Here is a 27566-nt window from a genome sequence, read left to right as displayed (position 1 = left end):
TGTTATCGCTCTCTCACTCTCTCATACTGGTCACTGGAAGTTCAACATGGCACCTCACGGCAAAGAGCTCTCTAAGGATCTGAAAAAAAGAATTGTTACTCTACATAAAGATGACCTAGGCTATAAGAAGATTGCCAAGACCCTACTGTAGGTATGTAATCAGGGCACTGATCACAATTTAGTGCCTACCAGTGCCAGCAAAGATTACCCACCACTGCCAACAATCAGTGCCAACAATCAGTGCCCACAATTGCCACCAATCTGTACCCACAAGTGCCAGCAATCAGTGGCCATTAGTGAAGCCAGTCAGTGCTGCCAATAAATGCCCATCACCGCTGCCCATCAATGCTCATCACTGCTGCCCATCAATGCCACCCATCGGTGCCCATCAGTGCTGCCTATCTGTGCCCAGGGCCCACCAGTGCCACCCATCAGTGCCGCCTATCAGTGCTACATATCAGTGCCACCTGTCAGTGCCCATAAGTGCGGCATATTCGTGCCTCCTCATCAGTGCCACCTAATCAGTGCCCATAAGTGCTGTCTCATCAGTGCCCATAAGTGCCACCTCATCAGTCCCCATAAGTGTAGCCTATCAGTGCCCATCAGTGCTGCCTCATCAGCACCCATCAGTGAAGGAGAAACATTTTTTTTTTTTTTAGGAAAAAAAAAAAACCCAGGAGTGATTAAATACCACCAAAAGAAAGTTATATTTGTGTGAAGAAAATGATAATTATTTTACATGGTTACAGTGTAGCATGACAGCGGAATTGTCATTCACAGTGTGACAGTGCTGAAAGCTCAAAAATTGCTTGGCAGGAAGGGGGTGTAAGTGCCCTGTATTGAGGTGGTTAAGGAATATTTGTGAAGCTTGCATATAATATCCCTCGGCTTATCTGAAGGCGGGTGGAGTGCTCTATGAGCGCGGTCTATTTCAATGTGGTCGGGTGCTTTGCGCCTGAGAATCTGCTTAAAAACACCTTGCAGAGTAGAAACTATATCTCTAGGAGTAGTAGCTTCTGGTAGGCCCCTGATGTGATCTGATCTATTAAAGAGTTAATCCGTTAATCCTGGGTCTTGCAACGCTCAGTAAGTGCCTGAAGGGCAGGGGTAACTTCTTCCCACTGAGTCTCCAAAGCCTCTACTCTACCCCCAATATAAGGCAAGAGGCAAGAGAGTGAGGTAGGGGGAGGTAGCGAGGGCAGTGGGAGCTGTGGAGAAGGTATAGGAGATGTTTTGCCTATTTAAAAAATCTAAAAGTACAGAAAAAATCATGTTGATTTGCCAGTAATACATTTTTCTCCCATTTTCCTTTTTTTTGCTAACAGTGCCTCTTCTGTTTCTGAAATCATAAACAGTGTTGTCGGCCCTCTACATTTCTCTATTGCTGATCTACAGGAATTATAGGATACTTTCTCCATTCCCTCATCTCTATAGTGTAAACGGGAAGTGTTCTGTAGTCTAGAGTGCAGAATGAGGATTGGCTGATAACACTTGGGATTTCAGTTCAGGAGAGAGAGCGCAGAGAAAGTTAGGAATTCACTGGATTTCTGTGCTAAAAAGTAGGCAAGGCGCATTGTTTGCAGAAATGTAAAGAATATGTACAGTAAAACCTTGGTTTGAGAATAACTTGGTTTAAGAGTGTTTTGCAAGACTAGCAACATTTTTAAATAAATTTTGACTTGATATACAAGCGATGTCTTGATATACAAGTAGCATCATATCACAACTAAGTATAAAAGAGAAAAGAGGTGCCTCTAAGTGTAGCAATATGGTTACATTTAATGAAAGTAAAACGTTTAGCAACTCACATGGTTGATGGTTAAAACAGGCACATCTAAGTATGCAGGCATCCAGGGTAAAGCTGTCCACATGCTGTCCACATGGACCATCCTCCACACCACCATCAATGTCATCCCTTCCATGCTGCTCTCTACGAGCGGTTCAAACCTCACTTTCAGGGTAGTCTTCCCGGTTATGATTGCAGACTGACAGCAGTGAGAGCCGGCGGTGCGGAGGATGGTCTATGTGGACAGCTTTACCCCGGATGCCTGCATACTTAGATGTGCCTGTTTTAATCATCATACATGTGAGTTGCTAAATGTTTTACCTTCATTAAATGTAACCATATTGCTACACTTAGAGGCGCCTCTCTTCTCTTTTATACTCTGTAGCTCCTGCTGGATTTTGTTTCTAATCCCCTTGTGGAGGTTGCCATTTGTAGATGGACATTTTATGATTACACAACCCATCACATTGCTATAATCTTTTTATATGGACTATAAACTGAAAGACCTGTGAATAAATGGTTGAGGAACGAATCATCTGAGTTTTCATGATTTCTTATGGGGAAATTCGCTTTGATATACAAGTGCTTTGGATTACAAGCATGTTTCCAGAATGAATTATGTTCACAATCCAAGGTTTTACTGTACTTATTTTTAATTTTGATCAGATGGACACTTTCACTATTAAAATGAACCTTACTTTGTCCATACAAGGCAAAGGCAAAGGTCCATTTAAATGACACTTTCAAAAGAATCACTATACCTTTCAGAAAATAACTTGAGGTGTTTCTTTCCAAAATGTGTTTTGTCCTGGCACTTCAAGAACTCAAGAAATATGATAGGTGGTCAGGAATTTAGATGCACAATTTAGGTGCTCTATTCATTTAGGCTGTGAAAAAGCCTTACACTTGTGGTATCTCCATGCCCAGGAGAAGTAGCAGAATGTATTTTGGGCTGTATTTGTAAGTATGCCCATGCTGAGTGTGAGAAATAACTCGTTAATATGACAACTGTGAAAAAAAAAAAAACATTTTATTGAATTTCTTCATTACTCCCAAAAAAAAAGGTAACAAAAAAATGAAAAAACACTGTGCTTCTTTGCTAAATATATTGGACTGTCTACTATAGATGTGGGATGAGAGATAAGATCAGAGAGCCACTACTTACAGAAAAGAGGAGCAAGTAATTCCATGAATGCATATAGTCTTTCCATGGCTATGGGCTTTCCCCCAAAAGAAAGCTAAACGAATGAGTCCCAGTTGCCTAGATGTTGCTCTGGTCTGGTCCACTTACAGAGGCATCAGTGGCATTTAACACAGGAAGCTCTCTACCTCTCTAGCATACCTTTATCCAGGGTGCCCCTCATCTAGTAGAGGCAGGGCTGGTGCTTTAACATTAGCCTCTCCTGACTTAGGGCTATCGGAACATCTTAGTATTAGAGAATGTATACACCGGTCAGGTGGATGAGTGATCAGCCATCCAAATTGGATGCCGGGTCACCACTGTAGAACACAGGTATAGAAGAAAATCAGCTGCACACCACCAGGAGCTTGAATGAAGAAAAGTCCTTTATTCACATTCGCCAGTGGTAAACAGGATACACAGGATACAAGGTAGACACGTTTCACACAAACTCAACGTGCTTGTTCACTAAGCACGAGTTTGCGTGAAATGCGTCTACCTTGTATCCTGTGTATCCTGTTTACCTCTGGCACATGTGAATAAAGGATTTTTCTTCATTCAAGCACATGTGAATAAAGGATTTTTCTTCATTCAAGCTCCTGGTGGTGTGCATCTGATTCTCTTCTATACTTATTGGAACATCTAGTGGTTTAAGTGGTTAAAGCACACTAACACCTGCCAACACACTGCTAAACCCGGAAGATGAACTGGTAAAGTTCCGCTGCCCACAGGTGAATGAATCCGGCTGTGGTGCTCAGACTGTACTATGTGTAATGAGGTGCATGCCCTGCCACTGCTGCAGAACAATTGCAGACCAAATTATCGGATGGCTGCACTCTCAAATCATGCAGAAAACGGCTTTATTGTTGTAAACAAAAAGTCCAGAAAAACAACCAATACTAATAGGCAGGGAAGGGACAATAAGGTATAACATTGATCTCAAAAACAAAATCAAACACAAATAAACAATGAAAATTACATGAACTGTTTAATCAGAATGTTTGTCTGTTACTGGTCTGGCTGTGCTTTGTAGCAAAAGTGTAAAAATCAGAAGAGTTACCCATTCTTTGACAGGTTAAAAGGTAGAGATATATGTATTTGTGTATTGAGGTGTTTGCCTAGAGATTTACTATAATCATCTTTGTGACAAAATGTTTGCTTCCTGTCATGTTTGGATGTGGTGGCTCAGCAGTACTTGTTGCTGTGTGTTAAGGTACTGCAATTGGCAACCCTGTATATTGATGATCTATTGCTCACATCTGAGAACCTTATAAAGTGGACATTTTAACATGGGTTAAGGGCAGTCATTTTGTACCAAACCATTTTGTACATCTTGGAGAGTAAAGTAACTTGGATTGTGGAATTCCAAAGCATATTACATATGTGAAAGAACTAAAAGAAACACTTATTTTACCACCAAACATCATAAATCTCAGCCCCAATGTTTAAGTCAATGTGTGATAATGGTATAGTACTAGGCACCTGCTGTGGCACAGTGAATAATACCCACACAGCTATAATGTACAGGTACATCATGCAGTTCTATGTGCTCCTTTCTCCTAACCAGTCATTAGGCAGGTCAGGCTGTGCCTCATTTATAAACCCATAAAGAAAAGAAAGTAATGTAAAAATATTCACTTCTGTACTTTATAAAAATATCTAGATGTTTTATATGAACCCTTGCACAACCAAAATGCTTCTTTTCCTTGTCAAAAGAAGTTTATTGAGTATACAATGTTATAAAGATACATAAAGTAAGTTTACAAGGATCTATAAAGTAAGCTCATTGTTTTGCAGTAGGGTTTATATAGGTAAATATCATGAAATTTCAAATATTAAACATTGGGTTCACGTAAACCTAAATTAAAGATATATATATCATTTCCTTAGTTACTTTTGTAGGTATTTAAATGATTTATACCTATTATACATATTGTTTACAAGTAGAGTGTATATAGGTCAAATAAATTCTGATAATGAGCTTTAATCGTAAGGTGGAGAAAAGGAAAGAGAAAGAAGAAAAAGGGTTGAAAGGTAGAGGTATGGTCCACAAGGTTGTCCCGCTCGTCAGTTTATTATTCTTTTTAGTTCTCTTTGAAGCCTTAGATTGGGTGTCTCTGTAAGTCATTTAATCTGTTACCATGGCAACAGGACAGAGTCATTGAAGTTTGACAGGAACTGTTGTTTTATCCAAGGATGCCAAAGTTTTTCAAATTTTGGAATTTGATTTTGATCGATGGCTACCATCTTAGCATGGGACATTGTATTATTCATTCTGTGAATTGTTTCTGCTAGTACCAATGTAGGAGATTTCCATGCCTTGGCCACTGTTTGTTTTGCAGCCATTATTAGTTGGATCATAAGTTTGAATTGAGAGAGTGTTAACCATTCCGGTTTTAGATTAAGTAAAGTTAAATATGGATCCGGTTGTATTATTTTTTTAAATATTTTAGATGCAATCACGAAGACTTCCTTCCAGAAGGTTTGGATTACTGGGCACGTCCACCATATGTGTAAATATGTGCCTATTTCTGGGCATCCTCAAAAACAAAGAGCTGAGGTATTAGGTGAATATTTTGCCACTCTAGCGGGTACAAGGTACCAGCGAGTTAGGACTTTATAATTTGTCTCCAGTGCTAAGATGTTGGGTGAAGATGACTTAGATGTGAGCCATATGTTAGACCAGTCCGTGTCTTCTAAAGTTCGTCCCAGGTCCTCCTCCCACCTCTGAACGTAAGAGGGTCTATTAAGATTTGCTACTCCATATAATTGATTATAAAGTGATGAAATTGTACCTTTAGCAAATGGATCTTTTGTACAGATTGATTCAAAAATGGATAATTGGGATAATGGTGTATCCCCCTTTAGGAATGGTGTATAGAAATTTTTGATTTGGAGATATCTAAATATCTCAGAGTTTGGAAGATCATATTTTTCTCTAAGCGATGGGAATGAAAGGAATGATTTAGATGCTATGAAGTCATTTAGTGTCTGAATGCCTGATGTTGTCCAAGCTTTAAAAGAGTTTGGGTAGATCCATGCCGGTTAAAAGGCCGGATTTCTGATAAAAGAGAGGAGAGGATTGTGTGGAGATTGTAACTGATATTTGGTTTTTAGTTTATCCCAGAGAGATAAGAAGTGTTTAGTTATGGGATTATGAATTTTAAAGCTGTCTTTAGGATCAAGCCATAATAAATTTGATATTAATAGAGGGTCATTTTCTGAAGCCTCTATAAATACCCATAATGGGATTTCCTGTTTTGCATGGTATTTGGACAGACTGGCCAAATGTGCTGCTCTGTAGTAGTTAGTAAAATTAGGGTATCCCAGGCCTCCTTTATTTTTGGGAAGATGTAGTGTGTGTATAGGTATACGTGGTTTAGAAGAGCCCCATATAAACGAAGTTGCTCTTTTTTGTACTATTCTCAAAAAATAGGAAGGAATTGGAATAGGGAGGACTCTGAATAGATAAAGCAATTTGGGTAGAATAGTCATTTTGATTGCATTAATCTTCCCTATCCAGGATAAAGGAAGTTGCGACCATTGTTTTATTAGATTTGTGATCTGTCTTAATACAGGAGGATAATTGGTTGAGAATAAGTCAGAATGAGATGCTGTTAAATGAATTCCAAGATATGGGATTGATTTTTCTGCCCATGTGAATGGGAGTGCAGCCCTAGCCGGATCAATTCCATGTTTGTGAGTGAAATATTAAGCACTAGGCATTTCTTAGGATTAATCATAAGGCCGGATAGGGCTGCAAATCCATCAAGAGTTGGTATTAAGTTAGGACCAGAGACCTGTGGTGATGATAGAAAAAGTAATATATCGTCTGCAAATATACATAATTTGTGTGTAATACCTCCTACTTCAATGCCAGTTATAGTTTGGTTTGTTCTGATGTATTGGGCCATGGGTTCGAGTATAAGGGCAAATAATAAGGGAGATAATGGGCAACCCTGTCGGGTACCTCTTTCGATATTAAAGGCTTCAGATTTGTATCCAGCATATTTTATATAGGCTTTGGGTTTATTATATAATGCTTTGATCCATGTTAAAAAGTGGGGTCCAAAACCCCATTTTTGTAATGAATATTGCATATATTGCCAGGATACTGTGTCAAATGCCCTCTTAATATCGAGAGATAGAAAACATAAAGGGATTTTCCGTTTTTTAGCAATATGTGCCAATAACACTGCCCTGCGTATATTATCGCCTGCCTGTCTATTTGGCATGAAGTCTACTTGATCTCTATGTATTAATCTTCCTATAATGCTATTGAGGCGTTTTGCTATTATTTTTGCTAATAATTTAATATCGAGGTTTAACAGAGAGATAGGCCGATAATTCACACAGGAAGTATCATCAGAAAGGGGTTTTGGGATCATACAAACAATTGCCATTAGTGTTTCTTGCCGAAAAGAATGTCCATCTAGAAGTTTGTTAAAAGTTTCAGTGAGAATGGGTGAGAGTATTTCTGAGAATGTTTTATAGTATAAAGCCGAGTAGCCGTCTGGGCCTGGTCTTTTGTTAAGTTTTAGGTCTTTTATGGCGTTAGCAACTTCATCTATAGTTATAGGCTCATCCAAACTGCTTTTTTGATTCTGAGATAACTCAGGTAAGGTTATTTTTGAGAAGAAGGATTCAGCCTCTGTAGGATTAAATTCATTGTTTGTCTTGTATAAAGTTGCGAGATATGAGTGAAATTTATGGACTATTTTAACTGGATTACAAGTGTAAACATTTTTTGATAATTTCAAGCGTATTGGTTTGAAAGATTTGTTAGTTGAATTTAATGCCCGAGCCAAATATGTACCTGGTTTGTTTGTATTCATGTAGAAATTGTGTTTGGAGCGTTTGAGGGATTTATCTGACTCAGTGAGAAATAGATCGTATTCCAATCTAGATTTTTCCAGATGAGATTTTGTACTCTGAGATGGATTATCTTGAAATGATATGTAGGCTGCATTAAAATTGAGTTCTAGTTTTTTTGCTAGATTTTTGCGTTCCCGTTTAAATAGTGCCATTTGTCTTTGTATTGTACCACGCAAGACAGGCTTATGAGCTTCCCACAGTGTTATTGGGGAGATGTCTGTTGTATTATTAATTGATATGTATTCCTTTAAAGCTTGTTCAATGGCCATCTGATGTAGTGGGTGTTTGAGCATTATGTCCGGTAAGTACCACGTTGGGTCATGCGCTTTTGGTATGGCTGAGGCTATAGTAGTGTATACTGCATTATGGTCAGACCACGGAATCGGAATTATATCTGATGCAATAATTTCTGGTATCATTCCTATTGTTAGAAAAATATGATCTATTCTGGTGAAGGTTTGATGAGGGTGCGAGAAATAAGTGAATTTCTTTTTCATTGGGTTACTTTCTCTCCACGAATCTACCAGATTGTATTTGGAAAGAAGTTGAGAAAAAGGTAATCTAGAGGTTATTTTGGATGGTGTAAAAGGTGATTTATCTAGAAATGGGAGGAGGACCTGGTTCGAATCCCCACACATTATCACTGTTCCTATTTTGTGTGTATTAATCACTTGTAATATATGTGAGAGGAATGGTGTAGGTTGTTTGTTAGGAGCGTAGTAGGAAATCACCGTGATTGCTGTATCCATTATATAACCCATTAGTATCAGGTATCTACCTTCTGGGTCTTTAATTTCTGATGATAAGGTGAATGGTGTGGATCGGTGAAATGCAATTAGAGTTCCCCTTTGCTTGGTACAGGCAGAAGCCGTGTAAATTTGTTGATAAAAAGGAGAAATATATTTTGGAGTAGAATCTTTGGTGAAGTGTGTTTCTTGGAGGCATACTATGTGAGCCTTCTTGTTATGGAAAGTACGGAAGGCTTTGGTCCTTTTTTGAGGGACATTTATTCCCTGAACATTCAGGGAAAGTATAATCAGTGGTGCCATGGCAATAGATCAAATAGTTTTGACTTACTTTTTGTTATGCAGAGCTGACTGCGCAGATGTCATGAGAGGGTTTACCCGTTGGTGGCGCTATCGGTCTCTTGGATCGCAGTACCAGTGTCCATCAGCAGGTGTCTTCCAACACCTAGGACCTGCAGTAAGAGGTCTTTCCTGCTGGTGGCACTGTTGCATCCTTGGGCCGTAGTACCGGTGTCAACCAGCGGGTGCACTCTGGCAGTGTGGAGCAAACAACACACACTGCGCTCAGCTGTGACATGAGGTCAATCACCACAGCCTTATAAATACCCGGCAAGCCCTCATAGGCTTGCCTTGGTATCTCTCTCTCCCTGCGTTCTGACCTTGCTGCCTGTTTGACCTTGAACCTGCATCTGCCTTGTCCTGATCTGATCCAATCCCTATCCTGAGGCCTTCCTAGTCCTGTCCCTTCTGTTCCTGGCTACCTTGGATCCCTGCCCTGAACCCCATCCATCCATCCTCTCCTTGTCCTGTTCAGTTTCCCGTCCTTACCCTTCTGCTGACTTCCCTGTGTATGACCTTGGCTTGGCTTTGTTTACGATTACGGTATCTCCATTTACCTATATATATTGTTGTTTGTAGTGGGTTGTTGTGTGGGTTTTGCACTGTTTATATTCCTTTCACTTATCACTTGTTAATAAACACCATCATTTCACTTACATGTGTTTCTGGTCTCCTCTGTGCAGTCCACACAGTCTGGTCTACTAGTCTCCTGACAGCAGATCAACCTGTGTGGACTGAAGAGATGAATAGATAGAAAAGAAACCAGTGAATTCTGGAGTAAAGAGTAAACAAAAAACATATGAGATTAGATGATACATTGTATAAATTATTTTTTGCAAGTAATCACAATTTACCCGTGAAAGAGAATAAATATCTCTCTCAGGGGAATAAGTGCCTTCGTCACACTCCCACATAATATGGTTGGGAGAATGAGGAGGGCTAATGGGGGTACACGGATCTTCCGCTTACAGGAGAGAAGTGCTATGTCAAAAGACATCAAAATGATGTTTCATTAATTGGAGTGCAGAATATATTTTTGTTGAAATTATTTATTCCAGGGTGGTTGTATATGGTTAGTCTTGCCCTAGGCTAAATAATTCAGTTAGAAAGGTACTGTTAATAACTTTGGTATTGATGAAGATAGTTTGAATTATTTTGGGATTTTAACCCTTTTAGAGTAAACAATTACATATTTTATTCATATGTAACTGTTTAGATATGTTAACTCATAAAATTGAGGTTGTATTGCTTCAGATTAGAATAAACAAAAACATAATTCTAGGAACTAGTTAGGTAATAATATATTTGTTTTAAGAAAAGAAAGAAAAAGCTTCCATTACTTCTGGATTATTGAACATATTTGTCCTAAAAAGTAATAAATCTATTGTTATTACCTGATAATATATAACTGAACAAGAATTTCCTTATTTCACTTATATATTCTAAGGCTATATGAATCAGAAGTAATAAGAAATATAACTGGAATGTAACATGATCCCACACAGTGTGTGACTATCAGAATGCAGTTACATTCAGTTATAAATATTGTTTTTTTATAGAGAACCATCTCTTAGTATAATAAATGAAGAGATATCAGGAATTAGGATGTCAGTCCATTGAATCTTCTTGGTCCATGGATGATGTGGCATAACGGCCTCTTTTGTGAGAATGATGATTCCCATTTTGTTCTGAAATTTTCTGGGTGCTGCCTGAAGGTGAAGATGATGCCATTCTTCTGCGTGTGGGAGTGTTGCTGCTTGTGGGTTCTGTCAGATTTAATTTTAAAAGGGTTTGTTGTAGTTCATCTGCTGATCTGCTTCTGTAAATTGTACCTTGGTAGTTAAATCTGACTGAAAAGGGGAAACCCCATTGATACATAATGTTGTGGCGTTGCAGTTCCATTAGTTGGGGTTTCATGGATCGTCTTTTAGTAATAGTAAGTTGGGATAGGTCAGCAAAAATTTGATAATTGTGTCCTTGAAAATTAAGTTCCTTTTTTTCTCTTGCAGCAATTAGTATTTGTTCTTTCGTTCTGTAATAATGAAATTTTGTGATTATATCACGTGGGGGTCCATCTTTCTTTTTGGCTGTGAGGGCTCTGTGTACTCTGTCCAGTTCTAAACGTTCAATAGGGATATATGGCTTTAGTTCTTGTAATAGAGCAGTAATAGTAGATTGCAGGTCTGTCACAGTTTCAGGTATTCCCCTTATGCGCAAGTTTGAACGTCTGGCTCTATTTTCGTAATCTTCGAGCTTAGTTTGAAGTATTAAATTCTCTTTTTTTTTATTGTTCCAATTCTGTTATATTTTCTTGGGTTGTAATTTCAATTTCATCCATTTTTATTTCTAAGGCTGCGGTGCGGTTTCCCAGCTCTCTTATTTCTTTGGTTAGGCTTTTTGTTATTTGGTCTGAGGTTTGTTTTAAAGCCTTATGAAGCATCTTTTCAAATTGTAATAATATTACTGAGGATGCTGAGGAGGCTTGTGGAGAAGTTTGTGAGAGGATTTGTTCTGTATCTGACTCAAATGGAGAGTCTTGCTGTGACATTTTCTGTCTGTGAGAGCGCCCTGTATATTGCTGTATATTGTGAGGTGACTGGAGCTGCTTCAGCTGCAGTGAGTGCCTGTGAGCTCTTTGTGAGGTGATTTTTATTTCTGCCACGGTTTCCTCCCAGTACCATATTTCCTGCCCAAACTTTCACAGTTTGTTCCCTGGGGCAAAAAGGTTCAAATGGATACCTTTTGAGCCTGCAGGCTCCGCTTTGTCCTTCTCTTCTCTCCTCAGCGGTGTGGAGCTCTAACAATGCATGTCTGCTCCGTTAGGCTCCGCCTCCTGCCCCCCCAAAATGCTTCTATTCAATCAATCTTGCATAAGATTGATCAAGTGTGCTTTGGTGCTGCTTTAACTGAATAGAGAATTGATGGTGACTTATCTTTCAAGGTATGAATTGGGGCTTGCAATTTTTATAGAATATAATTTTGGTTCATTCACTAAGCTCAGGTAGTTTTTGTTCCCTTACCGCTGGTGAATACTGAAATATAGCTTTTATTATATCACCTTTTCACAATCTGATTGTACAATATTCATTAGATTTGAGTAATACGAGGGTCTATCTGATTAAATATATATTGAATTAGATTGCATATGTAGGCCATCACACTGTAGGTAGTTGTTGGTAGATTTGAAGATTCTACAGAGGATGCACAAACATTTGTACATAGTACAAAATTTATCACTACACCAGAACTTTCTGACATTTACATTTGTTCATGCAGGGCCGGCCCTACCATGGGACCCAATGGGACCATGGCTCCAGGCGGCATTTAACAGAGGAGGCCGCGGCAGCCAGGCCAGCAAGAAGTTACCGCCAGCCAGGAATCCTGGATCATCAGTCAGCAAGAGACTCTCAGGACTCAGAGCAGAGCAGAACGGAGGCTGTGCTGTGCACTGTGCGCTGTCTCCTGCACTGGTTTTTAGAATCGCCTGCCGCCCGGCGCCTAGCAACCAGTGACATCTGAGGCCATGGCCACCCCAGCATTCACAGTGCTCAGCCTCCGTGCCAATCAATTGCTCCGCCCACCGTCTTCCAGCGTCACAGCGTGAGGGAAGGAAGGGCTGAGAAGAGCTGCCTGTGTGGCTGTGCCCGTCCGTGACAAAATAGTAAGTTAATAAGTAAGTTACAACCATTCCTGGAGTGTTTAATGACTATTTTACAATTGCTATTAGTAGGTTCTGTCTTATTTGAGGCTTATGATACCCAGTTATGACCAGGACGCAGGAGAGATTGTTGAGGGCTCTGCTAGATGTTTTATGATATGGCAATTTTACAACAGGGCTTAATTAGAAGTCTTTAGAGGTTTTGCAGACCCTGGCTAGTAATTTTTATCCAACTTGATCTGCTTGAGGTTGTTGTTTTGGAGTAGGAAGTGGATGCATTATATGTATATGTGTCAGCTCTCTGCGTAGCCCTACATATTTTTGAAGGGTCATCAGTTTCAATTTAGCTTTTCAATGCCATAAAAGTACTGAACAGGCTGCTGCAGTCTTCAAGGTGCCCTGAATCCCAGATCACTAGCAGTTTCCCCCCATCCCTCTTAGCAGTGCTCTTCCAAGCTATGGAAATTTTATACTGACCAGTTAGGCCACCTATCATAATGATGACCTGTTATTCTGCTGCTTCACTCCCTACATGCCCCTAACTTTAAACACTATGAGGAAGCAATGAAACTGGCACGTGTACATTAGTAATGTAAGGATTTATAGGCTTTCCCATTCTAGTCTAAGGAGCTGAGTACACCCAACCTACTGGCTAAGTGACAAATCAGGTGAATTACTAAATATGACACTATACTTTATAGCCATAAGTAACATGTGGCTAGTCCTGTCCTGGAGCAAGGTAAACATTACTATTAAAAAAGAATACTGCATCTTAAAGCCTGTTTTGGTAGCAGAAGAACATGCTCTCTATAAATTTTAACGTTCCCATTGGTTTCTGAACTGCACCACTCTGCATTCTGGGTGAACTGTGCAGCACATATTTGTAGTATTATACTGTCAGAAAGGTCCTCTTTTTTATTTACACCCTATTAGTGATACTCAGAAGTGTCTCTTGATGCTTCCCTGTGACCTCCCTCTGAAGCACCTGTGACAATACTGACATTGATACTGACATTGACATTGATATTAACATTAGGTAGGTCTAAATCAAAGGCAGGTTGTAGGAGAGCTGTCAGCATAGTCAGGGACCAGTGCTGTGGCTATGATTTGTCAGGGAAGAGGGGGATTTGAACGTAATGGTATGTCATGTCATTTTGCACATGGACAAGGTGCTGTTGCATGTAAATCTGCTTTTCTGATAAATTTAATTTTAGTTATCATGATATAAAATAATGAATGTGGGGGCCTTTTGGTGGGCGTAATTTTTTATTTTTTTTGGGGGGTAGCATTTCATTCTTGGTCCCAGGCAGCACCATGTCTTGGGCTGGCACTGGGTTCATGGCTATCCTACAGGCTATCCTACATGCATTACATAATTTGCTGCATCATCCGGAAGAGGTTAGATTAGTAAAATAGGGTAATCTGTTCAGCCTTACCAAGTACCCTAAGTTGTAAATTTATAAAATCTTATGTGGGCTGGAAAAATGTAAAAAAGTCCCTATATGGTGTTATGCCAAATGAGTCAGTAGGTTCGGTATTGGTTGGTATAAGAAACATTCAAAAAAGAAGTGAAGAGATGAAAAAAAGAGATGACAGAGGATGTTAGTAAAGAGATGAGAACAGTAAAGGAGTAAGTAGGGGGTAGGCAAGGATAATGTGTATGTGACATGAATAGTCCTACTTAGGTCAGTCAGATGGCCCTTGGGCTCTTTTGGTCTTGTTTCGGACATGGGAGAACAGACGGAAGGGTAGATTAAAATTAAAGAGTTGTGGGTGGAAAATGTTTAATTGAGTTCCACACAATGTAAGTCCTCCTAAAGTTGATTGTTTGTGAAATGATAATCAGACTTGTCAGAGATTGATACACCTTAAAATTTTATTTAAGTCTTGCATAATTTAGGAGGAAAAACAAGGATCTGATTGCTTTACTCTATTGTATTATATTCCATAGTTTAGCACTACACTAACCCATCATTTCCACATAGACTTCATGGCCTGCCCAGCAGCAATGACATTTGTATTCGCTGATGCTAATCCACAAAATCAAAAAAATTGCCAGGATCATTATTCCTTCATAAAGAGTGACATCAAGTTTATAGGAGGGGATAAGGATATTTAAGAAAGTATGGTAATGAATGATGGGAATATTTTCACTGATATGGTCTAAAAGTCAAACAAATATTTCCTTTATAAGAAGACGCTTGTCTTGGGTAATTGTTTATAAAGTAATCTCTTAAGAAAAAAAAAATTAAGCTCAAGTCAATTTAAATGAAAGTAATTAATACACTGCAATGAATAAAAGCACAATTACATCTATAAAATTTAGAAATCATCCTGGTAAGAGCCATTTAAATTATAAATTCTGCAAGTCAATTCAACAAATAACAATTCTAGTAGCTATCTGTTTTTAATGTTCAAACCAATGAGAAGTGCCCCCTGAGAAAATAGGAGAAGGCATCTGTATTAGGCAGCACAGTTTATTACCTGTACGGCTTATTGCCATCTTGTAGAATGTTTACTGTTTAAAGGGTGCATGAAATAGTTGAGTCCTTTAACCACATTTAGTATTTCAGCAAACATCCTCAAATTATTCCACTGACTGGCAGTTATATCTCTTTGCCATATAAATTCAATTTCCTTGCATTACCCAACAGGCTGAGAACATTTGTTAATGATATTTAAATGGTATTTTTATTTGCATTTAGAACCATTTATAAGAATTCCCTGAGGATTCTTTCCTGCTTTTTCAATTAGTTTTATAGCAGCTGGAAGAACTGATATGTACAAAGATGGACAGTTTAACCCCATACTGGATAACTGAACTTAAAATCAGTTTGTCATCCCCAATATATCAGTTTTGCGAAATGGGAGGAAGCCGAGAGGTGCATAATGGGATTAAAGTCAGCACTGGATTATTTTCACAAAAAAAAAAAAATCCCCTCTTGGTCATCTAGGATATTACAAGGATTCTAACAAACTTTTCTGTTCTGTACCTTTTTCTGTTTTGAAGATAAAAGTGGCTTGTTCCACTCTGTCCTTGCAAGACTGATTCCTGATTGGGAACGTTTGATTCGTTTTTACCACATAGCACTCTTTCAGTGTTCTAATGAGGAAAGTTGCAGGGTACATACCTTAGAATTAAGTTGGAATTAATTAACCCTTAAGGAGTATCTCACCAAAAATAAAATTCCTATTACAGAGGATACCTAAAATTTTACTTGTAGCTTAGTTTAGATGTCTGAGAAAATCAGAGAGCTGATCATACAAGCATTTCTGGAGGCATTCTGTTTACCAACATTGTACAGAATGCCTCCAGATTGCCATATTGCATTATATTTTTTTGACAGTTTTAGAAAACTACAGCGACTTTTGATTGACGTGTGAAGGTCATTTTTAATATCTTTTACCACTTGACCTATGGAAAATGTACAATTTACCAGGCCATTTTTTGCAATACGGCACTGCATTACTTTAACTGTCAATGCGGTCATGCAATGCTGTACCCAAATAAAATTTATGTCCTTTTTTTCTCACAAATAGAGCTTTCTTTTGGTGGTATTTGATCACCTCTGCGGTTTTATTTTTTGCGCTATAAAGAAAAAAAAATACTGACAATTTAAAAAAAAAAGAAATTTATTTTTTTTACATTCTGCCATAAAACATATCCAATAAAAAATTGAATAAATTGAAATTTCTTCTTAAATGAAGGCCAACATGTATTCTGCTACATATTTTTGGTAAAAAAAATCCCAATAAGTGTATATTGATTAGCTTGCGCAAAGTTATAGCGACTACAAACTATGGGATATATATTTTTTTTACTAGTAATGGTGGTGATCAGGGACTTATACTGAGACTGCGATATTGCGGTGGACACTATTTGGACACTAACTGACACTTTTGACACTTTTTGGGGACCAGCGACACTAATACAGTGATCAGTGCTAAAAATTATGCACTGTCACTTTACTAATGACACTGGCTGGGAAAGGGTTAACACCAGGTGCGATCAAAGGGTTAACTGTGTGCCTAGCCTGTGTTTTCCTAAACTGTGGGAGGTGCTTTTACCAGGAGAAGACATGGATCCTAGTCCCTGCTTTGCAGAGACCCAGGATCCATGCCTTTCCTCTTGTCAGAACGGCAATCTGCCTTGTTTACATGGGCAGACCGCCATTCTGCCTCTCTGCTCTATCATCAATAAGTGCCGGCAGACATTGAGTCCTCAGTACCCGCCGCTGGGCTCCTGCTGTGTGTGATCACAGCGGGAGCAAGCCAGCGGCAGTGCGCCCCCTACCGGGAAGAGCTGGAGCTGGATCTTTAAGCAATTTAAACCAGGAGAATTTCTTTGGAATAACACAACGATAGATGTGAATACAGACTGAATATGGAAATAAAGTAATATTTATTCACCAAGTCAAATATTCACAATAAATAGTTAGATCAGTGAATGGATATAGACAACAATTTTACATAAAAGTACCAAGATCGTATATGACACTCGATTATATATATATATATATATATATATATATATATATATATATATATATATATATATACAGTCAGGTCCATAAATATTGGGACATCGATACAATTCTAAACTTTTTTGGCTCTATACACCACCACAATGGATTTGAAATGAAACGAACAAGATGTGCTTTAACTGCAGCCTTTCAGCTTTAATTTGAGGGTATTTACATCCAAATCAGGTGAACGGTGTAGGAATTACAACAGTTTGTATATGTGCCTCCCACTTTTTTAAGGGACCAAAAGTAATGGGACAGATTAACAATCATCCATCAAACTTTCACTTTTTAATACTTGGTTGCAAATCCTTTGCAGTCAATTACTGCCTGAAGTCTGGAACGCATAGACATCACCAGACGCTGGGTTTTATACCTGGTGATGCTCTGCCAGGCCTCTACTGCAACTGTCTTCAGTTCCTGCTTGTTCTTGGGGCATTTTCCCTTCAGTTTTGTCTTCAGCAAGTGAATTGCATGTTCAATTGGATTCAGTAAATGGGGTTGAAGGGAAAGAAAAAGGGACTTTAAATGAACATATGGTCTGGTAAGGCACCATTGTTCCATCCCTCGGGACTTTATATGAAACTGTAGTCTGGTAAGGCTGCGAGTTTCCATCCCTGTCATGCATCAAAAGGGGAAACGAGAGGGAAGTGGGACTTTATATGAAACACTTGGTTGCAGCAAGGTAATTAGGTGAAGAGGTAAAAAGTTTTATTAATTGCCATCTAAAATAAACATCAATAGCATTAGATTGCAACAGTAATAACATACATTGATACATGGTATAAATTCATAAAAGCAGTATCATATAGAATGGCAATTAATCATCCTTCCAGAGTTCACCAATATGGTCATAAGTAAAAAACGGTAGTACAACGTAAAACTTGCAAAACCCATGGTCTTGTTGATCTTAGTGAAGATATTGGATATAAACTTGGTACTGTGGTAATGTTAGTTGGAAGTAAGATGTATGGCAGCTCTACGCGTTTCGTGGCTAGGGGGCCACTCGTCAGGAGCAAGCACAAGATATATCTATGAATAAAGGATGAAGTATTATGATAGGGTAGGTAAGTACGGTAATGGGGTATAAAACCCTCAGATCAATTACCTGTTGATATTTGGTGTAAGTGTGGTTGTGGCGCGAAAGCGGGGTACCAGACCCTCCGGATAAATGCTCCCAACCGGGAGCCGCGGCAGACATATCGTCCAAGATACCCAAATAAGCGTCGGCCAGAGCAGGCACAAGAGGGCAAGGCAACCTGGGAAGGAGATGAAGGGTGTGCCATGGTAAACTGGACAGGAATGGATGAGGGGGAAGGAATTGTGAATAAGGCCTATGGAAAGGCAGTGAAAAAAGTGAAAAACCGGCCAACAAGGGCCTGAGGGTGGGTGTGAAGAGAGATGAGGGAGGTGAGTGATGGTAATGACCACCAATCAAGGGTGAATTGTGCGAATCAGAGGAAAAAAGAAAGGTGAGTGGCAAGGTAAGAAAGGGGAACAAATGTGGCTACCATGAAGGAGACAGGGAGAAGGGTGATGTGGATGGGTGAATTACCTGGGTGTGGGTGGCTGATTGCAACAGCCATGTGTACAGTCCAGAGGAAGAGCGTGGAGGAAGCCTTGACTACCGGCACCCGCCCTAGGGACGCCCAAATAGGCGCCGGGGCGATGACGACGCCGACGTCACGCCAGCGCAGCAGGGGGGGGCGGGGGAAGACCGGCGGCAGGAGGATCCCAGCAAACGCTCGATCCTCCGCCATCGGAAGTCCCCCAATTCTGCCCGCGAGCGTGGTCACCACAGACATGGGCGGGCCCGCGCTGAGTAAGCGCCGCACGTCCAGTCTGGGATGCGTGACGTTGACGTGCAGTGACGGCACCCGTACCTGTCCAAATACAGGGGGAGGGTCCGTCAGGCACGTCACGGCTCCCGGAAGTGGAGAACCAGCCGGTCAGCAGGCACTCCCGACCAGGTTCACACCATTTCCAAGACTAAACCCAAATTAAAGCCGGTTGATATTGGAGCATGAATAGGCAAAGATAATGACGTCATCGCCCCGGCGCCTATTTGGGCGTCCCTAGGGCGGGTGCCGGTAGTCAAGGCTTCCTCCACGCTCTTCCTCTGGACTGTACACATGGCTGTTGCAATCAGCCACCCACACCCAGGTAATTCACCCATCCACATCACCCTTCTCCCTGTCTCCTTCATGGTAGCCACATTTGTTCCCCTTTCTTACCTTGCCACTCACCTTTCTTTTTTCCTCTGATTCGCACAATTCACCCTTGATTGGTGGTCATTACCATCACTCACCTCCCTCATCTCTCTTCACACCCACCCTCAGGCCCTTGTTGGCCGGTTTTTCACTTTTTTCACTGCCTTTCCATAGGCCTTATTCACAATTCCTTCCCCCTCATCCATTCCTGTCCAGTTTACCATGGCACACCCTTCATCTCCTTCCCAGGTTGCCTTGCCCTCTTGTGCCTGCTCTGGCCGACGCTTATTTGGGTATCTTGGACGATATGTCTGCCGCGGCTCCCGGTTGGGAGCATTTATCCGGAGGGTCTGGTACCCCGCTTTCGCGCCACAACCACACTTACACCAAATATCAACAGGTAATTGATCTGAGGGTTTTATACCCCATTACCGTACTTACCTACCCTATCATAATACTTCATCCTTTATTCATAGATATATCTTGTGCTTGCTCCTGACGAGTGGCCCCCTAGCCACGAAACGCGTAGAGCTGCCATACATCTTACTTCCAACTAACATTACCACAGTACCAAGTTTATATCCAATATCTTCACTAAGATCAACAAGACCATGGGTTTTGCAAGTTTTACGTTGTACTACCGTTTTTTACTTATGACCATATTGGTGAACTCTGGAAGGATGATTAATTGCCATTCTATATGATACTGCTTTTATGAATTTATACCATGTATCAATGTATGTTATTACTGTTGCAATCTAATGCTATTGATGTTTATTTTAGATGGCAATTAATAAAACTTTTTACCTCTTCACCTAATTACCTTGCTGCAACCAAGTGTTTCATATAAAGTCCCACTTCCCTCTCGTTTCCCCTTTTGATGCATGACAGGGATGGAAACTCGCAGCCTTACCAGACTACAGTTTCATATAAAGTCCCGAGGGATGGAACAATGGTGCCTTACCAGACCATATGTTCATTTAAAGTCCCTTTTTCTTTCCCTTCAACCCCATTTATTGAATATTCAAAGGGATGGAAACACTTGGCTTGCTGTACTATTTATATCAGTGCCATACCCCTCTTTTTGCAAACCTTTTCCCATGTGCAATCCTTGTGATCCTTGTACATTCTTTACGTTAGTAATTTCTACCTTTTGCATACATCTTCCCTATTTTTAATTTTTATTTTCATTATCTTTGCCTATTCATGCTCCAATATCAACCGGCTTTAATTTGGGTTTAGTCTTGGAAATGGTGTGAACCTGGTCGGGAGTGCCTGCTGACCGGCTGGTTCTCCACTTCCGGGAGCCGTGACGTGCCTGACGGACCCTCCCCCTGTATTTGGACAGGTACGGGTGCCGTCACTGCACGTCAACGTCACGCATCCCAGACTGGACGTGCGGCGCTTACTCAGCGCGGGCCCGCCCATGTCTGTGGTGACCACGCTCGCGGGCAGAATTGGGGGACTTCCGATGGCGGAGGATCGAGCGTTTGCTGGGATCCTCCTGCCGCCGGTCTTCCCCCGCCCCCCCCTGCTGCGCTGGCGTGACGTCGGCGACGTCATCGCCCCGGCGCTTATTTGGGCGTCCCTAGGGCGGGTGCCGGTAGTCAAGGCTTCCTCCACGCTCTTCCTCTGGACTGTACACATGGCTGTTGCAATCAGCCACCCACACCCAGGTAATTCACCCATCCACATCACCCTTCTCCCTGTCTCCTTCATGGTAGCCACATTTGTTCCCTTTCTTACCTTGCCACTCACCTTTCTTTTTTCCTCTGATTCGCACAATTCACCCTTGATTGGTGGTCATTACCATCACTCACCTCCCTCATCTCTCTTCACACCCACCCTCAGGCCCTTGTTGGCCGGTTTTTCACTTTTTTCACTGCCTTTCCATAGGCCTTATTCACAATTCCTTCCCCCTCATCCATTCCTGTCCAGTTTACCATGGCACACCCTTCATCTCCTTCCCAGGTTGCCTTGCCCTCTTGTGCCTGCTCTGGCCGACGCTTATTTGGGTATCTTGGACGATATGTCTGCCGCGGCTCCCGGTTGGGAGCATTTATCCGGAGGGTCTGGTACCCCGCTTTCGCGCCACAACCACACTTACACCAAATATCAACAGGTAATTGATCTGAGGGTTTTATACCCCATTACCGTACTTACCTACCCTATCATAATACTTCATCCTTTATTCATAGATATATCTTGTGCTTGCTCCTGACGAGTGGCCCCCTAGCCACGAAACGCGTAGAGCTGCCATACATCTTACTTCCAACTAACATTACCACAGTACCAAGTTTATATCCAATATCTTCACTAAGATCAACAAGACCATGGGTTTTGCAAGTTTTACGTTGTACTACCGTTTTTTACTTATGACCATATTGGTGAACTCTGGAAGGATGATTAATTGCCATTCTATATGATACTGCTTTTATGAATTTATACCATGTATCAATGTATGTTATTACTGTTGCAATCTAATGCTATTGATGTTTATTTTAGATGGCAATTAATAAAACTTTTTACCTCTTCACCTAATTACCTTGCTGCAACCAAGTGTTTCATATAAAGTCCCACTTCCCTCTCGTTTCCCCTTTTGATGCATGACAGGGATGGAAACTCGCAGCCTTACCAGACTACAGTTTCATATAAAGTCCCGAGGGATGGAACAATGGTGCCTTACCAGACCATATGTTCATTTAAAGTCCCTTTTTCTTTCCCTTCAACCCCATTTATTGAATATTCAAAGGGATGGAAACACTTGGCTTGCTGTACTATTTATATCAGTGCCATACCCCTCTTTTTGCAAACCTTTTCCCATGTACAATCCTTGTGATCCTTGTACATTCTTTACGTTAGTAATTTCTACCTTTTGCATACATCTTCCCTATTTTTAATTTTTATTTTCATTATCTTTGCCTATTCATGCTCCAATATCAACCGGCTTTAATTTGGGTTTAGTCTTGGAAATGGTGTGAACCTGGTCGGGAGTGCCTGCTGACCGGCTGGTTCTCCACTTCCGGGAGCCGTGACGTGCCTGACGGACCCTCCCCCTGTATTTGGACAGGTACGGGTGCCGTCACTGCACGTCAACGTCACGCATCCCAGACTGGACGTGCGGCGCTTACTCAGCGCGGGCCCGCCCATGTCTGTGGTGACCACGCTCGCGGGCAGAATTGGGGGACTTCCGATGGCGGAGGATCGAGCGTTTGCTGGGATCCTCCTGCCGCCGGTCTTCCCCCGCCCCCCCCTGCTGCGCTGGCGTGACGTCGGCGACGTCATCGCCCCGGCGCCTATTTGGGCGTCCCTAGGGCGGGTGCCGGTAGTCAAGGCTTCCTCCACGCTCTTCCTCTGGACTGTACACATGGCTGTTGCAATCAGCCACCCACACCCAGGTAATTCACCCATCCACATCACCCTTCTCCCTGTCTCCTTCATGGTAGCCACATTTGTTCCCCTTTCTTACCTTGCCACTCACCTTTCTTTTTTCCTCTGATTCGCACAATTCACCCTTGATTGGTGGTCATTACCATCACTCACCTCCCTCATCTCTCTTCACACCCACCCTCAGGCCCTTGTTGGCCGGTTTTTCACTTTTTTCACTGCCTTTCCATAGGCCTTATTCACAATTCCTTCCCCCTCATCCATTCCTGTCCAGTTTACCATGGCACACCCTTCATCTCCTTCCCAGGTTGCCTTGCCCTCTTGTGCCTGCTCTGGCCGACGCTTATTTGGGTATCTTGGACGATATGTCTGCCGCGGCTCCCGGTTGGGAGCATTTATCCGGAGGGTCTGGTACCCCGCTTTCGCGCCACAACCACACTTACACCAAATATCAACAGGTAATTGATCTGAGGGTTTTATACCCCATTACCGTACTTACCTACCCTATCATAATACTTCATCCTTTATTCATAGATATATCTTGTGCTTGCTCCTGACGAGTGGCCCCCTAGCCACGAAACGCGTAGAGCTGCCATACATCTTACTTCCAACTAACATTACCACAGTACCAAGTTTATATCCAATATCTTCACTAAGATCAACAAGACCATGGGTTTTGCAAGTTTTACGTTGTACTACCGTTTTTTACTTATGACCATATTGGTGAACTCTGGAAGGATGATTAATTGCCATTCTATATGATACTGCTTTTATGAATTTATACCATGTATCAATGTATGTTATTACTGTTGCAATCTAATGCTATTGATGTTTATTTTAGATGGCAATTAATAAAACTTTTTACCTCTTCACCTAATTACCTTGCTGCAACCAAGTGTTTCATATAAAGTCCCACTTCCCTCTCGTTTCCCCTTTTGATGCATGACAGGGATGGAAACTCGCAGCCTTACCAGACTACAGTTTCATATAAAGTCCCGAGGGATGGAACAATGGTGCCTTACCAGACCATATGTTCATTTAAAGTCCCTTTTTCTTTCCCTTCAACCCCATTTATTGAATATTCAAAGGGATGGAAACACTTGGCTTGCTGTACTATTTATATCAGTGCCATACCCCTCTTTTTGCAAACCTTTTCCCATGTGCAATCCTTGTGATCCTTGTACATTCTTTACGTTAGTAATTTCTACCTTTTGCATACATCTTCCCTATTTTTAATTTTTATTTTCATTATCTTTGCCTATTCATGCTCCAATATCAACCGGCTTTAATTTGGGTTTAGTCTTGGAAATGGTGTGAACCTGGTCGGGAGTGCCTGCTGACCGGCTGGTTCTCCACTTCCGGGAGCCGTGACGTGCCTGACGGACCCTCCCCCTGTATTTGGACAGGTACGGGTGCCGTCACTGCACGTCAACGTCACGCATCCCAGACTGGACGTGCGGCGCTTACTCAGCGCGGGCCCGCCCATGTCTGTGGTGACCACGCTCGCGGGCAGAATTGGGGGACTTCCGATGGCGGAGGATCGAGCGTTTGCTGGGATCCTCCTGCCGCCGGTCTTCCCCCGCCCCCCCCTGCTGCGCTGGCGTGATGTCGGCGACGTCATCGCCCCGGCGCCTATTTGGGCGTCCCTAGGGCGGGTGCCGGTAGTCAAGGCTTCCTCCACGCTCTTCCTCTGGACTGTACACATGGCTGTTGCAATCAGCCACCCACACCCAGGTAATTCACCCATCCACATCACCCTTCTCCCTGTCTCCTTCATGGTAGCCACATTTGTTCCCCTTTCTTACCTTGCCACTCACCTTTCTTTTTTCCTCTGATTCGCACAATTCACCCTTGATTGGTGGTCATTACCATCACTCACCTCCCTCATCTCTCTTCACACCCACCCTCAGGCCCTTGTTGGCCGGTTTTTCACTTTTTTCACTGCCTTTCCATAGGCCTTATTCACAATTCCTTCCCCCTCATCCATTCCTGTCCAGTTTACCATGGCACACCCTTCATCTCCTTCCCAGGTTGCCTTGCCCTCTTGTGCCTGCTCTGGCTGACGCTTATTTGGGTATCTTGGACGATATGTCTGCCGCGGCTCCCGGTTGGGAGCATTTATCCGGAGGGTCTGGTACCCCGCTTTCGCGCCACAACCACACTTACACCAAATATCAACAGGTAATTGATCTGAGGGTTTTATACCCCATTACCGTACTTACCTACCCTATCATAATACTTCATCCTTTATTCATAGATATATCTTGTGCTTGCTCCTGACGAGTGGCCCCCTAGCCACGAAACGCGTAGAGCTGCCATACATCTTACTTCCAACTAACATTACCACAGTACCAAGTTTATATCCAATATCTTCACTAAGATCAACAAGACCATGGGTTTTGCAAGTTTTACGTTGTACTACCGTTTTTTACTTATGACCATATTGGTGAACTCTGGAAGGATGATTAATTGCCATTCTATATGATACTGCTTTTATGAATTTATACCATGTATCAATGTATGTTATTACTGTTGCAATCTAATGCTATTGATGTTTATTTTAGATGGCAATTAATAAAACTTTTTACCTCTTCACCTAATTACCTTGCTGCAACCAAGTGTTTCATATAAAGTCCCACTTCCCTCTCGTTTCCCCTTTTGATGCATGACAGGGATGGAAACTCGCAGCCTTACCAGACTACAGTTTCATATAAAGTCCCGAGGGATGGAACAATGGTGCCTTACCAGACCATATGTTCATTTAAAGTCCCTTTTTCTTTCCCTTCAACCCCATTTATTGAATATTCAAAGGGATGGAAACACTTGGCTTGCTGTACTATTTATATCAGTGCCATACCCCTCTTTTTGCAAACCTTTTCCCATGTGCAATCCTTGTGATCCTTGTACATTCTTTACGTTAGTAATTTCTACCTTTTGCATACATCTTCCCTATTTTTAATTTTTATTTTCATTATCTTTGCCTATTCATGCTCCAATATCAACCGGCTTTAATTTGGGTTTAGTCTTGGAAATGGTGTGAACCTGGTCGGGAGTGCCTGCTGACCGGCTGGTTCTCCACTTCCGGGAGCCGTGACGTGCCTGACGGACCCTCCCCCTGTATTTGGACAGGTACGGGTGCCGTCACTGCACGTCAACGTCACGCATCCCAGACTGGACGTGCGGCGCTTACTCAGCGCGGGCCCGCCCATGTCTGTGGTGACCACGCTCGCGGGCAGAATTGGGGGACTTCCGATGGCGGAGGATCGAGTGTTTGCTGGGATCCTCCTGCCGCCGGTCTTCCCCCGCCCCCCCCCTGCTGCGCTGGCGTGACGTCGGCGACGTCATCGCCCCGGCGCCTATTTGGGCGTCCCTAGGGCGGGTGCCGGTAGTCAAGGCTTCCTCCACGCTCTTCCTCTGGACTGTACACATGGCTGTTGCAATCAGCCACCCACACCCAGGTAATTCACCCATCCACATCACCCTTCTCCCTGTCTCCTTCATGGTAGCCACACTTGTTCCCCTTTCTTACCTTGCCACTCACCTTTCTTTTTTCCTCTGATTCGCACAATTCACCCTTGATTGGTGGTCATTACCATCACTCACCTCCCTCATCTCTCTTCACACCCACCCTCAGGCCCTTGTTGGCCGGTTTTTCACTTTTTTCACTGCCTTTCCATAGGCCTTATTCACAATTCCTTCCCCCTCATCCATTCCTGTCCAGTTTACCATGGCACACCCTTCATCTCCTTCCCAGGTTGCCTTGCCCTCTTGTGCCTGCTCTGGCCGACGCTTATTTGGGTATCTTGGACGATATGTCTGCCGCGGCTCCCGGTTGGGAGCATTTATCCGGAGGGTCTGGTACCCCGCTTTCGCGCCACAACCACACTTACACCAAATATCAACAGGTAATTGATCTGAGGGTTTTATACCCCATTACCGTACTTACCTACCCTATCATAATACTTCATCCTTTATTCATAGATATATCTTGTGCTTGCTCCTGACGAGTGGCCCCCTAGCCACGAAACGCGTAGAGCTGCCATACATCTTACTTCCAACTAACATTACCACAGTACCAAGTTTATATCCAATATCTTCACTAAGATCAACAAGACCATGGGTTTTGCAAGTTTTACGTTGTACTACCGTTTTTTACTTATGACCATATTGGTGAACTCTGGAAGGATGATTAATTGCCATTCTATATGATACTGCTTTTATGAATTTATACCATGTATCAATGTATGTTATTACTGTTGCAATCTAATGCTATTGATGTTTATTTTAGATGGCAATTAATAAAACTTTTTACCTCTTCACCTAATTACCTTGCTGCAACCAAGTGTTTCATATAAAGTCCCACTTCCCTCTCGTTTCCCCTTTTGATGCATGACAGGGATGGAAACTCGCAGCCTTACCAGACTACAGTTTCATATAAAGTCCCGAGGGATGGAACAATGGTGCCTTACCAGACCATATGTTCATTTAAAGTCCCTTTTTCTTTCCCTTCAACCCCATTTATTGAATATTCAAAGGGATGGAAACACTTGGCTTGCTGTACTATTTATATCAGTGCCATACCCCTCTTTTTGCAAACCTTTTCCCATGTGCAATCCTTGTGATCCTTGTACATTCTTTACGTTAGTAATTTCTACCTTTTGCATACATCTTCCCTATTTTTAATTTTTATTTTCATTATCTTTGCCTATTCATGCTCCAATATCAACCGGCTTTAATTTGGGTTTAGTCTTGGAAATGGTGTGAACCTGGTCGGGAGTGCCTGCTGACCGGCTGGTTCTCCACTTCCGGGAGCCGTGACGTGCCTGACGGACCCTCCCCCTGTATTTGGACAGGTACGGGTG

The sequence above is a fragment of the Aquarana catesbeiana genome, linkage group LG01 (genome assembly GCF_042186555.1).
Source record: "Aquarana catesbeiana isolate 2022-GZ linkage group LG01, ASM4218655v1, whole genome shotgun sequence".
NCBI lineage: Eukaryota > Metazoa > Chordata > Amphibia > Anura > Ranidae > Aquarana > Aquarana catesbeiana.
This window is presented reverse-complemented; position numbering follows the sequence as displayed.